The sequence below is a fragment of the Xyrauchen texanus genome, chromosome 29 (assembly GCF_025860055.1).
Source record: "Xyrauchen texanus isolate HMW12.3.18 chromosome 29, RBS_HiC_50CHRs, whole genome shotgun sequence".
Taxonomy (NCBI): domain Eukaryota; kingdom Metazoa; phylum Chordata; class Actinopteri; order Cypriniformes; family Catostomidae; genus Xyrauchen; species Xyrauchen texanus.
In genome coordinates this window covers 41,511,391-41,523,669 of record NC_068304.1, presented here as the reverse complement: position 1 = coordinate 41,523,669, position 12,279 = coordinate 41,511,391, and the positions used below count along the sequence as shown (strand labels likewise).

General features: G+C 42.1%; 1 protein-coding gene and 1 long non-coding RNA gene across 6 annotated transcripts in view; one reads left to right on the top strand and one right to left on the bottom strand.

Annotated features, from left to right (window-relative positions):
- The window catches only part of LOC127622782 (uncharacterized), a 157,349-nt gene that overhangs the window by 20,646 nt on the left and 124,424 nt on the right, over positions 1-12,279 (bottom strand). For 3 of the 4 annotated variants that reach the window (XR_007968011.1, XR_007968013.1, XR_007968010.1), the window contains exon 2: positions 694-877. This is a non-coding gene — a long non-coding RNA (uncharacterized LOC127622782). Of the gene's footprint in view, positions 1-693; positions 878-6,902; positions 6,951-12,279 lie in introns of those variants that run through there. The other variant, XR_007968012.1, reaches the window with a different exon arrangement.
- LOC127622763 (tetraspanin-9-like) overlaps positions 1-12,279 on the top strand; it is a 130,428-nt gene that overhangs the window by 8,026 nt on the left and 110,123 nt on the right. The window lies entirely within an intron of this gene.

Sequence of the window (12,279 nt, the reverse complement as noted above, 5' to 3'; positions counted from 1 at the left end):
GAGCATGTCCAGAGAAGTCAGTAAACTGACAAGTCCTGAATGATCCTTGCTCTTGAAGGACTCGGCTGTTAATGTAATTATGGAAAGGAATAAAATGCAAATTTTTCGATTGGGCGACCTTCTGCCATCAACAGCCTCTCTGATTCAAACAAGCTCTATAGATTTGTTACAACCTCATTTATTACAGATCAGATGATATAATTTATCTATATCTTCCGATTCATTTTTCACATGAATATATTCAGTACTGCCACGCGAGCCCATCCACCAGAAACTCTTCGTAGGGCATCAGTAGGGCATCAATCTGGCCAGCAGCAGCCCTGAATATATCACAGGCTCTGTGTTGTTAGTCCTCTTTCTCTTCCCGTTATCATCTTCTGCCGGTATGAAACACTACAGCATGATGCCCCTCCACATTCTGTGACTGAATGCATGGCATCATTTCATTACATCAATAACAGTGCCGCCTCGACAGATTGCAGTAAATGTGTGTGCAGTGCTCTTTATTCACCGCCAGCGTGTGCACTCACGTTTCTGAATTACATTTACATTTACATTTATGCATTTGGCAGACGCTTTTATCCAAAGTGACTTACAGTGCAATTATTACAGGGACAATCCCCGGAGCAACCTGGAGTTAAGTGTCTTACTCAAGGACACAATGGTGGTGACTGTGGGGATCGAACCAGCAACCTTCTGAGTACCAATGTATTATACAGTGCACTTATTACAGGGACAATCCCCCCGGAGCAACCTGGAGTTAAGTGTCTTACTCAAGGACACAGTGGTGGTGACTGTGGGGATCGAACCAGCAACCTTCTGAGTACCAATGTATTATACAGTGCACTTATTACAGGGACAATCCCCCCGGAGCAACCTGGAGTTAAGTGTCTTACTCAAGGACACAGTGGTGGTGATTGTGGGGATCGAACCAGCAACCTTCTGAGTACCAATGTATTATACAGTGCACTTATTACAGGGACAATCCCCCCGGAGCAACCTGGAGTTAAGTGTCTTACTCAAGGACACAGTGGTGGTGACTGTGGGGTTAGAACCTGTGACCTTCTGATTACCAGTTATGTGCTTTAGCCACTACGCCACCACCACTCAGGTACTGAGGAATTCTGAGGTACACTCGAGGGATTGTAGGGGATTTATCTGCCATTTGGTCCAAAATAACAGAAGATTAGGATTCCCATTTATTTAATCACCTGGGATTATATGTTGGAGTTTGAAATGTTGATTTAGACAGGTGCAAAATCTACAAATCTCACAGAGCAGCATTTTTAAGGTACTTTTGGAGGGGAAGGGAGGCGTTGAATGAAAGTCCTGGTCGAGTACAGCTGGGACAGTACTCTGGATTTCTCATGGGTTTTTATAATGGGGGTTTTAATTTAAGAGTAAAATAAGGTCTGTAGTGAACATTACTTGACGATACTTGAATGTTTTGTTCTGCAACATAAATGACACACTTTCATTCCTCAAATGTGAATTTTGAAGCCACCGTGTTTAAGTATGCAATCCAATATGACGTCAAAAATCACATTTGAGGTCTCTTGAAAGTGTGTAAATGATCATGTTCACTAGTACCTGTAATAATTCCATTGCTGATCCCAAGAACTTCTGTTTGAACGGGTGGAAACTGAATTTACATATCTATAATCTACAATGTAATTATTCCCCGTACGAGCATCTAATGAAGTTGTTTACCACTTTCCTGCTTGAACTAAATTCACTCAGCGTCTTGGTTTTCTGCATGTCTCAATAAGCACGTCTGCAAGACCTTCGATTTCCTGCACCTCTCCTGCATCTCAGGAGGGGCTCATTAGCTCTGGGATGTGTTTGATCAGTTGGGATGTTTCGCTCTGGGGGGTCCGACATTGTGTAGTAGAATAAGTTCCACACAGCCCTTCATTACTTACATTTACATTAAATACATACGAACTACCACAAAATAATTTTGACCCGTTTCCATTTTTATTTAAAAATGTTTCATTTTTAAATTTTATTATATGTGTGTGTCAGTGTGAGTGTGTGCTTGTGTCTGTGTGTGAGTGTCAGTGTGTCAGTGTGTGTGTGTGTGTGTGTGTGTGTGTGTGTGCGTGTGTGAGAGAGAGAGAGAGAGTGTGTGTGTGTGTGTGTGTGTGTGTGTGTGTGTGTGTGTGTGTGTTTTAGTGTGTGTGAGTGTGTTTTTCAGTGTGGGTGTGCGCGTGTTTGTGTGTGTGTGTGTGTGTGTATGTGTCAGTGTGTATGCGTGTATCAGTGAGTGTGTGTGTGTGTGCGTGCATGTGTGTCAGTGTGTGTGTGTGAGTGGGAGAGAGTGTGCGTGTGGGTGTGCGCGTGTGTGTGTATCTGTGTGCGTCAGTGTCTGTATCTATGTGTGTGTGTGTGTGAGTGTTTTATGAGTGTGTGTGTGTGTGTGTGTGTGTGTGTGAGTGTGTGTGTGTGTGTATCTGTGAGTGTGTGTGTGTGAGTGGGAGAGTGAGTGTGCGTGTGTGTGTGTGGGTGTGGGTGTGCGCATGTGTGTGTGTGTATCTGTTTGTGTGTGTGTGTGTGTGTGTGTGTGTGCCCAGAGCGGCAGTTTTTTTATGCCCCCTTTCCCTTCACCTCAGCCTCTTATTTAGAACAGTTCCTGACCCAATTAAAGATGAATTCACACTGAAGGGCTTCTGAAATATCTCCATTACTCCTTAAGAAACATTTCAGTTGATGTAACAGTTTTATTTCATCTTTATTCTGCATAGAAGTCCATATAAAGTTCAAATATCTTACATAACAAGGCGAATAGTGTAGGAAACTGTATAACAGATATCATTTAACCTAATTGTCAAAATCTTCTGATGCTTGTGTCAGCTGTTAATCATCTTTTCTATATGATTATTTCATAAATATAGTGCATATACAGCTCCAGCTGCTAACATTGGTAAGAACGCACTAGCATTGGTATACATTAGCATTTCTAGGCATACAAAATGAAATGATGGTGATAATGAGAATACTCTCTTTAAGATTGTTTGCTATTCCATAATTTACAGAACATGTATCATTTATCATCCTTAGTGTAATTACCTTATGAATGCACATTCAGGACACACGTAAAGCTCTGTGGAACACCAAATGTGTCATAATGCGAGCGCTCTTATTGACTTTTATGTAGTGCTATAAATAGCAGGATTAAATGCGCAGCATAGCAGTTTGGGGCAAATATTAATATAGCCTACTTTCCCTGGGGGACAAAACAAACCGCTTTCATTTGAGTATCAGACATGCTTCACTTGAACAAGACCAGGATCAAGATATATTTACAGATAGTGACATCACAGCACCTCTGAGGACCAATTTAAATAAAAGTCAAAGATCAGGACCAGGATTAGTGGCTTCTTCAAAGTCATTCTTGAGCAGTGAAATTTTGACCATCCAGCACCTCAGCTCTACTCTTGGCAGAAGAATCAATGCTAATCTTCACCTGTGAATGAATGCAGATTGCAAGAGTAGCATGCCCCCGTCAGTTCCCCTGTCACCCGTAAGCTAATTATGCAGGAAATAAATGCCGACAAATCAGGTCTCGCTAGACTCTCCTTGCTTGTGCCTTTCACTCGGTGCTTGGATGTGACACCGGCTCTTGCTTGGTTACCGTTTTGCTGTTTAATTAACGGGAAGAGGATGCTTAATGGGGCATTGACAGCATGGGGAATGCAGTTTAGGATTGTCTCTCCAAAGGCCCTAGGGGAATGTAAAGCCTTCTTTTCGATCATGCTGCGAGGGTTCTGCTTCTAGAGTAATGACAGAAGGACCTCACATGGGAATCATCTCTGACTGTATATTATCCCTGACAAATCGTAAGTCTATGAATATTTAAGATAAATAAGTTCAAGGAACTTAGAGTCCAAACGTTTTCATTTCAAGGCAAGTAATGGCTAATTAGGCTAATTATCTTTCGACTAGTACAGTGACAATTATTAACGCCAATTATTGCTGTCCATCCATCTTCAACCGCTTATCTGAAGTGGGGTCACGGGGCAGCAGCTCCAGCAGGGGGCCTCAAACTTCCCTATCGAGCCACATTAACCAGCTCTGACTGGGGGACCCCGAGGCGTTCCCAGGCCAGTGTGGAGATGTAATCTCTCCACCTAATCCTGGGTCTTCCCCGAGGCCTCCAATTATTGTATTTTACATTTATACATTTAGCAGACGCTTAAATGACTTACAATGCACTTATTACAGGGACAATCCCCCCGGAGCAACCTGGAGTTAAGTGGCTTACTCAAGGACACAATGGTGGTGACTGTGGGGATTGAACTAGCAACCTCCTGATTACCAGTTAAGCACTTTATCACACTAAGCCTCCACTGTTTTTTGCAAACATGTTGTCTTTATAATATCACTCGGTTTTTCTTACACAGTGCAAATGGATCTTTGGACATCCAACTATATATAGCTACCTTTATATTTTAGAAAGGGTGTGGCAGGGCGGAGGGCGGGGCCGGGTCGTGATCCTAAACACCCGGTCCCGTATTAGGCTAATCAAGCCTCTGAGGTATAAAGGTCGACTGCAGGGGATCGTGCGGGAGAGAGAGATCGTTAACGGACACGTACGTCATGTGTTTGTTTGTGTCTTCTTTTAAGTTTATCATTAAACTATTATTTATATTGTGGAGTGGTGGTGGCGTAGTGGCTAAAGCACAGGGCTGTTAATTAGAAGGTCCTTGGTTCGAACCCCACGGCCACCACCATTGTGTCCTTGAGTAAGGCACTTAACTCCAGGTTGCTCCGGGGGGATTGTCCCTGTAATAATTGCACTGTAAGTCGCTTTGGATAAAAGCATCTGCCAAATGCATAAATGTAAATGTAAATATTGAAAAGCCGGTTCTCGCTTCCTCCTTGCCCATCCTTTAACTGTTTTGCAAAGGGAATCATATCTAAAGGTCCTTGGCATCAAAAGGGTTGAAACCCCCTGCTCCAGTGGACCCATTTAAGGATCTGACATTAACAGATTCTACACTTCAGATCCCTTGGGCATCAAACTCAATTGGATCTATTAGATGTGACTGCACTCCAGCCAAGACCATAAAGCCCATAAAGACCTGGATACGATTTTCCTGGTTGGATCCCCTTTAGTTCTCAGAGTAAAAATGAATGCGCTGGACCCAGGGCACGGGCTTTGGCCCTCAGGGGCATCATGCATTCAGGGGGCAGGTTGCTGCTCAGATTATTGATCAGGGCCACTCTGTCATCTTATGTGCAGTCTGGAGAGATTTCGCTGTCAGAATGAGAATGGATTTGGGTCCAAACTGCATGTTTGCATTCTGTATATGGATCTTCTCCAAACAATCCGGACACAACGCTGTCAGTCTTGAGTAATGAGGACGTTATGAATGTCCAAATCATTATAGTGGAGGTCATTGATTTATTATCATATACAGCCAAAGAATCGTTCCTCGCCACAACTCACATCCTGATTGGGATGTTTTGCGAATGGGAAGCTGAATGGAATGAGAGGCCAAATGGCCTGAATGAATCCTCACTCTTTAGGGTAAGTGGGGCAATCGCATTAGACGATTAGCTGCTGACTTTCTAAATTGTCCACACTTTAAAGCTCACATCAATCAAAGTGATTGTCATTTGTTCAATCGAGTCTGGAGGTTGAATGTTCCAGTTATGTGAGATCGAGTGTTTGCATATGCATGGGACTGTACCAGAATGGGCTTTTCTTCAAGAACTCGAGTGGCCTTGAGAATATGTAGGAAACATTGACTCTATGACATGATCGGAGCTATTTTGGTTTGTCAAATGACCCTGAGCGCTGGCATTCCGCTGTCTTATCAATTCACTACAAATCTAATTTATGCACGATCAATAAAGCCCTTCATAAAACGACGTTATGGTTTGTAGATTTCTGCACTTCACAAATGATGGACTTTTATGTTTATCACTCGGTGCTTCTGAAGGAGCTGGAGGTTTTCCGCAGCATCTAAAGCAGCTATTGAGAGAGCAAGGTCTTTAACAAGGCGTCGTGCATCAATTTCGACTCCCTATCCAAGCCTGTGCTTTAACCCATGAAAAATGGATCATATAGTTTTACTGCATATAAGGCAGATGCCACACATTTAACTGCAGGAGTCATTGTTTGAAAGCAATCGCTTGCTGTGGAAATCATGCAATATTTCAAGTTCACGTTTATATATAAAGCACTTTAAAAATGACCAATGTACTGTACATTAATATCATAAAGTGTTATTAAAACACAATTGTCTTATAAGAATTCATTTAATCGTCAGTGTTAAGCACTGTGGCATTTCTTTCAGGACAGTTAAGCTCATTTTACACCCCTAAATAATGTTTGTATCCCAAATACACACAATTAAATCATATGTATAATAATATGCACATTTTGCATTATTTGGCTAAATCTTCTGCTCAGGACTGATATTTCCCTTGATGTTTCATTGTTTTGTCTCATATTTCATGCTCTGCACTCACACTTTTATTCAATTGATTATCAATAATTAGTACGGTTTAGGGATGTCCCGATCAGCTTTTTTGGCCCCGGATCTGATATGTAATACCGAGTCCCGATCCGATACTTGTATTCGCCTCCTAATAGAGCTGCAGACTGTTTTACTGTTTGTTTACAAAAATAACCAAGTAAACAAAGTAACTAAAGATGTCTTCAGCTTAATGCATTTAACGTAGTGCAGCTAGCATTTATATTTACTCACATATAAAATCCAAAGGGACTTACAGTGCACTTATTACAGGGACAACCCCCCCGGAGCAACCTGGAGTTAAGTGTTTTACTCAAGGACACAATGGTGGTGACTGTGGGGATCGAACCAGCAACCTTCTGAGTACCAATGTATTATACAGAGCACTTATTACAGGGACAATCCCCCCGGAGCAACCTGGAGTTAAGTGTCTTACTCAAGGACACAATGGTGGTGGCTGTGGGAATCGAACCAGCAACCTTCTGATTACCAGTTATGTGCTTTAACCCACTACGCCACCACCACTCTCCTTATTAAGCAAATGCATGAAGACGCGGTGTCGTTATTGAATGTTAAACAGTTATATTTATTATTAGAGGTATTGTGAGCAACATTAATGTGATTTAAATTGGGATGAGTGACTGATGATGAGATATTGACGTCTTTGACACGGAGAGCGCTCGTGTTAAAGAGAGTAAAGCTAAAAGTGCTCATGATCGCTCAAACACTCTCTATCACTCAACACAACGTCTGATCGTCACAACGTCATGTTTATTTGTTGTTGAATTTGTTTTTAAACCTGTTAGCAGCCTCTATATCCTCTTCCTGTTCACTGTGCAACCAGTCCCAATAACGCCCATAACGACTGTAGATAATGGGCAAATGACTATTCATACACGTGTAATTCTTACACCGGCATGTTCATCGAAATGACATCATGTCTGAAATTTTACATTTGTGCTAACATCTCACCCTCCATTGGCCATTCTGTCACGATTCAAGAACTGAGAAATCACTCATTCATTAGAGGAACAGTGCATGTATGATTCCTGCATACGGCCCTAAAGCTGCGTTCACACTGCCAGCGGCACCGCGCGAGACAATGACACCATCCCATTCATTTTCAATGAGAGCTGGCGACTTCCTGCGACATCCGGTGACCAGATGTGGGCGTGTCCAGCGACGCGACAAAGTTGAGACAAGTTTAACGACTTACGGGAGTGACAGCCAATAGGAGAGCAGACGGTAGAGCTCACGTGATCCTTCTCTCTCTCTCAGCTCCTGCAGTAATGGAAAGATCAGGGGACTCACCCTCTGCAGCAGCTCATCAAACTGGGTCCTGTCAAGCCTGAAGTACTGCTGGAACGGTTCTTTATCCAGCCGCAGCTCCTGCACCAGCCGGTGGTACTCAGAGATTGAATGGTTTTGTGGACCCAGACAGACGGCGTTTGCGTTTTCGCCTCAGATAAACAGCCGCTTTGGCAAAGAGCACGCCTTGTTTCTCGTTCATCTTTGATATAAAGCATTTCATGTACTGATTCCATTTATATATAGTCTTTTCCCTCCAAAATGTTTCGCTGTCAACAGTAATGCAATGGCATCTGTGAATGTCACGTTACTAGGCAACCAGTAGTGGGAATGCCCACTAGCGACCTAACCACCAGCCACTAGTGACCTGCAGCGACAAAGTCACTGGCAGTGTGAACGCAGCTTAAATCTAGGCACGATCACGGATTTAAGACGCGTATCGGCCGATTGTGATTTAGTATGTTTATAATGTATTTTCAAAGTCTAATATTGAAAGTCTGGGTCTGAAGACTAAAACAGTCAAATCCATACGTAAAATACATTTGAAAAGAAAACGAAATAAATAAATGATGAAGGCCTGGTAAACAGTTTCCAGTTCGGTTTGAATGAGACCTTCATATAACAAGTAAAAGATACAGTTTGGGACGTGAAAGTGTCCAAAGTTGAAGAAACACAAACTCATTTTCAAGTATTTAGACATCATGATCACATTATGATTTGATGTACTGCCTTCAGTTAATTCATTTATATATATGTATATCAGTATTGTATACTATGATACAGTAACTTATTACAATCGTGAGGATAATTGTTACAATGTTACGAGAGAAGAACATGTCAAACATTTACAGTAATGAGAATTGGAGGGTAAAATGTGATTCATTGTCCTGAAAATGTCACAATGACAAAAGGGTCCTAATTATAGAATTAATTTTGTTTATGCAAAATATTAAATCTCTTGTGTCGTGAGCACTGCCCACTGGTGCTTATTTCTTCAGCTATTATAGGAACACAAACCCACAAATAAACGTGTTCTTTAATTACTGTGAAACAAGACCGCAACACTTCTTGACACACACAAAATAACAACTCTCGAAAACATCTTCACACAGCTGATATATTGTAATTTACCAAATATTGCCTATTACAACTTTTGTGAATATGTTGTGCTCTTTGGACCCTTTTGGCATTATTTTGCTATGGTGATAACCGCTCATGCTAATGACCAGTAGAAGGGACACGTGATACACTTGAAGCCATTGGCTAGTTTTCTTCTGAGAGGTGTTTATGATGCTGAACACCACCGAGGCACTGACGCTTATTAAAGCATCTCACACACACACACACACACACACACACACACACACACACACATATATACACTCACCTAAAGGATTATTAGGAACACCTGTTCAATTTCTCATTAATACAATTATCTAATCAACCAATCACATGGCAGTTGCTTCAATGCATTTAGGGGTGTGGTCCTGGTCAAGACAATCTCCTGAACTCCAAACTGAATGTCAGAATGGGAAAGAAAGGTGATTTAAGCCATTTTAAGCGTGGCATGGTTGTTGGTGCCAGACGGGCCGGTCTGAGTATTTCACAATCTGCTCAGTTACTGGGATTTTCACGCACAACCATTTCTAGGGTTTACAAAGAATGGTGTGAAAAGGAAAAACATCCAGTATCGCGGCAGTCCTGTGGGCTGAAAATGCCTTGTTGATGCTAGAGGTCAGAGGAGAATGGGCCGACTGATTCAAGCTGATAGAAGAGCAACTTTGCCTGAAATAACCACTCGTTACAACCGAGGTATGCAGCAAAGCATTTGTGAAGCCACAACACGCACAACCTTGAGGCGGATGGGCTACAACAGCAGAAGACCCCACCGGGTACCACTCATACTCCACTACAAATAGGAAAAAGAGGCTACAATTTGCAAGAGCTCACCAAAATTGGACAGTTGAAGACTGGAAAAATGTTGCCTGGTCTGATGAGTCTCGATTTCTGTTGAGACATTCAGATGGTAGAGTCAGAATTTGGCGTAAACAGAATGAGAACATGGATCCATCATGCCTTGTTACCACTGTGCAGGCTGCTGGTGGTGGTGTAATGGTGTGGGGGATGTTTTCTTGGCACACTTTAGGCCCCTTAGTGCCAATTGGGCATCGTTTAAATGCCACGGCCTACCTGAGCATTGTTTCTGACCATGTCCATCCCTTTATGGCCACCATGTACCCATCCTCTGATGGCTACTTCCAGCAGGATAATGCACCATGTCACAAAGCTTGAATCATTTCAAATTGGTTTCTTGAACATGACAATGAGTTCACTGTACTAAAATGGCCCCCACAGTCACCAGATCTCAACCCAATAGAGCATCTTTGGGATGTGGTGGAACGGGAGCTTCGTGCCCTGGATGTGCATCCCACAAATCTCCATCAACTGCAAGATGCTATCCTATCAATATGGGCCAACATTTCTAAAGAATGCTTTCAGCACCTTGTTGAATCAATCAGTGTTCCTAATAATCCTTTAGGTGAGTGTATATATATATATATATATATATATATATATATATATATATATATATATATATATATAAGACAACAATTAAAAATATCTCAAAGATGAACAGAAGAACATGTCCTGTGAGAACAGGACAGATTGAAACTTGGATTGCTCTCGACTGTTGGCTTGTTCAGTGATATGGGAATAAAACGAACACTATACATAAAGCCATTTTTCGCTTTGCTTTGCTTAAAATGATTTACTCAATGCCGACATGTTGTTTCAGAGAGTTCCAGTACCCACGTCGACTCATCAGACATTTTTGCGTCAACAGCGTTGGAGTCCCGTGTTCAGATCCCACGTGGAAATCAGGAAGTAACTGTGTTTGCATAATCACTGACGAGCGTTATTCAGAGTTTGCTCTATTATTACATTTTGAATCTACCGATAGTTAGGTTTAGTTTTGGGGGTTTGTGTTGGGAGGGGAGGGGGCACATTCTTTTTCACTGTACATCCTAGAAAGCTTAAAACAACTGTCTTCACAACTCCCTTTTGGCGCCCCTACGTGGACATTACAGAAAACGGAGCTCATACGTGCCCATACGTTCGACAGCACTTCCCGCTTTTGCCACTGGGGGCAGTATTTCACATTTCGGTAAGCGCAGACCGATTGTTGCTAAAGGAAAGTCAACATACTGTTTCTGATTTCACTGTGAGATCAGTCTGAGTCATCTGCCATGATGAAGCAATATGTTTCAATCTGAATTATTATATTTATAATCATTTTCATAATTATGTATTATCCGTATTGAATCATCTTTGTTTGGGGTTCTTTCTCAGCAAAGACATTTGAATAATTATTTGGCATGCCATGTGATTAATTCGATTAAGAGTCGAAAGGACTTTTGTTAGTTATAGGTGACGGGGGTAATTTCTAAAAATGGAAAGGCAAAAATGACCTTTTTCTCGAACACTCAACCAGTCTTCCATTGGTTGGATAAACAGATCCAATCCCGTTCCAAATTTGCCTTATTGATTTAGCCAATGTTGCTGGATGGGGCTAATTGGAGCAACATTGCCCTTTCACCAACTGTGCTGTTGTTATTTTGTGACACTAAAGCTACACAAATGAATTACCAGTGTCCGAAGGACCGACAGAATGTCAGGAACTGATCTAAACATAGGCAGCCGCAGTGGGCTCGGATAATTGGAGCAGTAGCCATTTATGAAGCCATTCTCCTGAAATGTCAGGACAGCTGGCCGGGCGTCCGTAACCAGAGAAGCTTCAGGAACGGCGACTGCAATGAAAAGTCAATACACGGTCTAACGTGTGAATTGACGTATTAATATCAATCTTTGAAGCTTTTGCTCCTGTGCACGCAAGACGTAAGATCCCAAAAGCTCGTCCCAAGTGGCCATCCGCCTCACGGCACATTAAAACGTCTCCAAGTCTCACGGATCACTCTGGAGGCAAAGGTGAAGCTTCTTCATCAGCAGGAAGTAGATGTGTGAGGAACACCGTAACCTGGCACATGTTCTTCTGAGCATGTAATATCTGGAGGACAGATGACAGAAACACCTTGTCGAGCTCCTGTCAGATGTGCTTTGAATATTTCAGTCCAGTGCATCTTTAATGGCACTGCAAAGCTTTTGCACGGCACTGCAGGGAATGTCTGGTTAAATAATCATTTGAAGTCCTGAGAGTGAAATCTTCAATCTGAAGCTGCAGGAAGTGGAAACGCAGTTTGTTTTTTTAGGGTTCTTGGGTTATCCGTGCTTAGTTTGGACATTAGCTTTAGTAAACAGGACTTATAGAATCAGCAGTTACATTTGCATACATATATGCATTTGGTAGTTTTATTCAAAGTGCATTAGTGCAGTACATTTGATCAGTTCATGCATTCCCTAGGAATGTAGCCCATAAGCTAAACCTTTGCATTGCCAGCGGCATGCGCTACCACGATGATTAAAAGAA